Consider the following 5,949-nt stretch of genomic DNA (forward strand, 5'->3'; position numbering starts at 1 on the left):
GTTTTATATATATATATATATAGAGAGAGAGATTGATTACAAGTCTATATATATATATATATAAAACTATCTTTCCGAACAAGTCACTAGTTAGGCCTCACGTGGCATGCTGTGTACAGTTCTTATCTAAGAAAGGATACTGATTTATTGGAAAGGGTTCAAAAGGGATGAAAGGGTTATCTTATGGAGATACTGTACATTAAAGTCTCAACTTATTTTCTATTGATAAAGAATGGTAATAGGAGATATTATTGTAGTTTACAAAATAATTATAGAGATCAAAAGGATAAAACAGGAAGAGCTTTCTGGTTAGTGGGTGACAATTTTGAGTTTAGCACCACCCGATAGAGACACCCAAAGGCTCACCTTTATAGTGCATTGGTAATATGGTAAAACTTCAATATATGAAGTTCGTATTATAGATCAGATGTAAAATTCGATGATTGTATTAAAATTATGTAAAATATCATGATTGCCACTCCAAGTCACACTAAAAATGAATTTGCATTAAAATAAGTAGCTAGATATTACAGAAAGAAGTACAATGCAGCAAGTTATGTCATGATCCAAGTATGTGTTAAAGAGAAGTAATAAATGAAGCCTTGAGAAATACATTTGACTTCTTTTCCTTTTGTAACACATCCCACTATTTTAATTATATAACATTTTTTTAACAAGTGAAGTGTACTTTAAGAAAAGTGCTACAGACAGCATAATGCACTTTCATATACATGCATAATATAATCAGATGGAATATTTTAGAAAACGAAACCAGCCATTTTTCAATCCTAGCCAGTTTACCTTATTTGACTGATATTTCTTATACCACTGTAAAAATTGTGTCAATATGTTTCTTTAAAATTGTTCCAAATCGAAATCATGTGATGAAAAGTTTGAAATAATTGATAGAGGAAAAGACTGAAAAGGCAAGAGTTTACTAAATGTGTTACAGCATTTTTCAGCTTAATTAAACAAATTTCAAGCAGTTGGTTAGTTTGCAGGCCTTTATGAATGTGTTAGTTTAGTGTAACACAAATCTTTTTAAATGTAGTGGTACTGTGCTAGAATGATTTTTCTTTTAAATAGGTTGGTTGTAATTAAAAGGTAATCGGTATGCAAAGAGATTAAAGCAGTAAGTTGCATTTGAATTACCCTAATTTTGAATAATAGAACCATATCAAGCCAGAGTTGATATAACATTGGTTTTAATCTGCAATATTTAGGATAGATTTCAATCTTTTTTTTACTATACTGTTAATAAAAAAATAAATTCAAATACTATAAGGTTAGTTGATATTTTTAATGTATGAAAAATTATTGTACCAGTTTCATAAATAGTAAAGCAGAAGGTGGTTTTAGGAAGATAATCTACTAATTGGTAATATAGGTGATCCATTTCATTTAAAACAGTACTATATATGTTTGCTTTATTTTATATACATATTTTCAGTTTCCTTTTAAATTTGATATCTTTAACCACACTTTAATTAAGTTAGCTTTTCAATAAAATGAATAACTATTACTAAATCATATATTTAATAAATCCACAGTTTTCCTGGACACTTATGTTTTTCTCCATCTTCCAGAATGGAAATTAACTTTGAAAATTTTCAGTTTTTCCAGGACATTTGGTAACCCCGTTACAAGCTAATCTAAAACAGATTTATTCATTCAACAGCAGTTCAATACTGTATTTGATTTTAACTTCTGAAATAGTTATGGTGATGTGGTGTGTAACTGTAATGTTATTTTGAATCTACACTTCATTATATTTTGGATATATGCATGGATTTGGAAAGTACACTTAGAATGAATTTGAACTTTTATCTGTTTACACGAATAAGAGATAACCTCTACAAAGAACTTAAAAGTTACATATTTGCAGTTAAACTGGAAAAAAAAAGTTGCTGCAAGAAAAACACCAAGTTGATTCTCAAACAGTATAAGCAATAACATAAATAGAAAAGTATTACAAATGCAAGAAGTTTAAATTGACTGCTATGATAAGAGACACAGAGGATTCTAGATGATAGAGTTGGTAAAACAGGACATTAGGCAATCAAAAATAGAATATGAATATGACTGTGAATGTAAAAATAACAATTAAGGATTTTTAAACGTACTAGCGATAAGCTAAGAGTTAGGATGGCAGCAGGGCCTTTAAAAGATAATAACCTATTTCTGATGGTAATGAGATGCCTTGGTTACTTAATTTAACTCAATTTTCAGATTTTACAAATGAAAATTATTCTTTATTCTGATCAATTGTTACAGGGAAGAATGATTGATGAATAACATAATAAAATTAATTCTGAGCTCCTTAAGAAAAAATAAAAGTTTAAAAGATGACAAGACTCCTAGACCAGATGATACTTCCTCAAAACATTTTGAAGAAGGTTAAGAGTTGGAAAGGAACATCACTTGTAGATATTTTAAGTCTTTGAGTAGGGGTCATGTGACAGAGGATTGGAAGTTGGCTAGTGTTACTTCTACTTCTAAGAGAGGTGATAAAATTATACAGATGGAATATAAGCCCATCAGTCTTAAATCTGAGGTAGGAAACATTTTTTAAAGTCTGGTATAAGGTAATTTGCAAAGTCATTTAACAGAGGGAAAGTTTGCTGGACAGTCAACTTTATATTACTAGCAAAAACTATTGCCTTACTAATATTTTAATATTCTTTGAAGAGGTTTTGGGTTTATTTATTAATTTCTTTAAATTATACCAATATTCACAACATTTACAAGGTTTCACGGCAATGCCCTTCATGGCCCCCTTGCACCTCTGAAGAGGCTACTGCTTATGTTAATGAGGATAAAGATGTAGAGTTAGATTTTCAGAAAGCATTTGAAAAGGTGCCATGCACATAAAAAGACTTGCTAAATATATTATCTACATGGGTGTGGGATAACATAACATTTTGGGATAACATGGGACCTATTGGTCCATATCAGCTATTCCATCCTCTAAACTAAATTAAAATAATGAAACAAAAATCTTAAGCCAGCCCTTTTTATTCATATACTTATCACGCTTTTTTTAAACTCACTTAAATCTACTGCCTCTACAACATCTGAAGGCAACCTATTCCAAAGGCCAACCACCCCGTTAGAAAAATAAAACTGTCTTAGCTGAAGATGACTCCTACCTTGCCAACATTTATATTTGTGTCCCTAGTCCTACTATTCCCACTGTTAAATATGAAAAAAAAATGATGCATCAACACTATCAATTCCCTTTACAATTTTAAACATCTCAATCAGATCCCCCCCCCCCCAACTCTTCTTTTTTCAAGAGAAAACAATTTGAGAGATTTCAGCCTATTCATGTATGACAACCCCCTCCATCCCAGGCACCATTCTAATAACCCTTCTCTGAACCCTTTCCAACAATTCAATATTTTTCCTAAAGTAAGGAGCCCAAGACTGAACACAATATTCCAAATGTGGCTTAACCAGTGAAAAGTATGCTCATTGGATTAAAATGGCTGGAAGTGGAAGGAAGAAAGGAGAGGGTTGTTGTAAATGGAGTCCAGTCAAACTTAATTAATGTTACAAGTGGAGTATCTCAAAGCTCAGTGTTGTAACCTTTGCTCTTTTCCATTTGCATCAATTACACAGATAAAGAAATGGCCAAAATATTACTTACATTTGTTGAAGATATAATCTTGAGTTTTGCTGGCTATGAGGAGAATGCTACTGCTTTATGAAAGGATTTTGATCAATTAATAAGTTGGGCAAATAACTAGCAGATTTGAAATTATAAGTTTGATGGGAATAACCTTACCAGTGCTATGGATGAAAAGAATCTTGGAGATTTGACTGATCAGTCTATTACACAATTTCAACAGTGCACTAGCTGTTTCATGGTGAAAGAGCAAACAGAAGTTTGGTCTGTATTTACAGAAATATTGAATACAAGTCAAATAAGGCTATCATTTCATCTTACAGATCACTGGTTAGACCTTATTTGAAATAGTGTGTTCAGTCTTGGACTAATTACCTTAACAACATCACTTGTTGAAGATATAATCTTGAGTTTTGCTGGCTATGAGGAATATTTTAGGGAATAGTTTAAGGGAAGGCTCAATAAATACTTAAATGATGAGGGCTTTTTTTTTATATATTGGATGCTAAGGTAAGCATAATCCACCAAAGGCACACAATTGGTGTTATCATGTTCTTATCTATTATATTTTGATCATTTATATAATTAGCCCTTGAGCCACCTGCACCTATTAATTGCTTTTACACTATTAACATGTTCATTTCTGGAATTAGATGTCATGTTGACAGGAGAATGGCAGATCCACTAGTATATGAAATTAAGCATGCACAGTATACATTTAAGTATTGTGCACACAAATATATTCTTGTTTCAAAATAGTGAGAAATGAAGTTTCATAATTATGTACAAAGTTATACAATTTAATTTTATTGAAAACCAAACTGTAATCTTAGTCAATGTTGAGTTTTAAGTGCCTAAAATGCTGCTGTAACAAACTGTATAGAGTTATATGTATGCGTGCCATTTCTGGATGTAGCAAACACCCCTTGCCGTCCTTAAAAGTTATGTTAAAACCAAAAGCTCTCAGTACCATTCCAAGTCATCAAAATAAATATGAATACAATTTACTCACAATATTAGGAAAACTCACAAATACAAAAAATTAACAAAAAAATACATAAAACTCTATAACCTGAGCATTTTTGAAAGGTGGTCCTTTCTTCTCATGGGTTCCTAGTTTGCCCCTTATTAAGAAAACAATTTAATATCTCTCTGGTGACTTAGGTTACTTGTGATTTCTGAAAATTAAGCTGTGAAAATAAAATATAAGCACTTAGAACTTATTGTGATGTTTCTGAACAAACTTATCACTCAAAACGAGTGAAAACAAAGAATGTTACATGTCAACCACACTTTATCTGCCATATCCAGTGTAAAGCTTAAGTTAAAAACAATTTCAATTTTAAGGCCCAAAGCGTCAACTGTAACACTATTTCAACTAGAGTACTCGTAATGTTTTATACACATAATTATAATATAATCTTAACATGATCTTAAAGTGTTTTTTGTTCTCTTTTCGTGATCGAGCAAACAAAACAATTCACAGAAATATTCAAATCGTAGTGGTACTACTAATTAATTAATACTAGGCCTACAGTAAATCGACCAACAACAATTTATAAATATAAGCACAATTAAAATTATTCTATGTAGTATATTCTCTAGATAAAATAAGTTTCATTATCATTAGAATATTCGTTGTTGGGTTTATGTTTATATATAACACAGAACATTAAATTCACTATGACAATGATTATCATATTTTTAACGATATTACTTATTACACTTACACGTTAGTTTAAAAGTAAAACTGTTGTTGTTAGTTATGTACCGAAAGTAAGGCTTAACTGTAACTGGTGCATCATAATTCGTATCGTTTGTCGTTGGCGTAGCCTTAATTACACTTATTTTATTTTTTTCAGAATTGATAAGTTAACTTTAATTAAATATACTATAACGAACTTCATAATTTTAGTTTTACTGTTATACCTATACTATAACTACTACTACTAGTATTAGTAATACTAATAGTACTTAGTTGCTGAGCTTACTCAGTTACTGATGCATTAATTAATTTAATAATAACCAAGATTCCTTTCTTTGATGTTTATTTGCAATGATGAAAATAAAATTGTTGACAGTTTAAGACTGAATTGCTTATTAATATTATAGCCTCGCACGCGTATAGTAATATAGACCTACACATAGGTAAAAACTACACTACATTACATAGTAAGGCAAGTATTACACGTCAACTTCCCGCACATATACCGCTATCTTTCCGCTAATATAAACAAAAGCCGTGTTAATACAGGGAATGCTGGGAAGCCATCCTCTAAAGCTCATTGAATAAGAACTACGCGTCCTCACGAAGGTTGCTC

At 30.9% G+C, this 5,949-nt stretch overlaps 1 protein-coding gene across 13 annotated transcripts in view; it reads right to left on the reverse strand.

Moving 5' to 3' along the window:
• LOC106457435 (caspase activity and apoptosis inhibitor 1-like) overlaps positions 1 to 5,949 on the reverse strand; it is a 39,669-nt gene extending 33,720 nt beyond the window's left edge. The window contains exons 1-2 of one of the 13 annotated variants that reach the window (XM_022383364.1): positions 5,817 to 5,832; positions 4,701 to 4,818 (exon numbers count right to left, since the gene is read on the reverse strand). The gene's annotated coding sequence lies outside the window, so the exon portion shown is untranslated. Of the gene's footprint in view, positions 1 to 3,649; positions 4,573 to 4,700; positions 4,819 to 5,358; positions 5,547 to 5,619 lie in introns of those variants that run through there. The other 12 variants (XM_022383362.1, XM_022383363.1, XM_022383361.1 and 9 more) reach the window with 12 other exon arrangements.

This window comes from Limulus polyphemus, unplaced genomic scaffold (assembly GCF_000517525.1).
Source record: "Limulus polyphemus unplaced genomic scaffold, Limulus_polyphemus-2.1.2 Scaffold330, whole genome shotgun sequence".
Taxonomy (NCBI): Eukaryota; Metazoa; Arthropoda; class Merostomata; order Xiphosura; family Limulidae; genus Limulus; species Limulus polyphemus.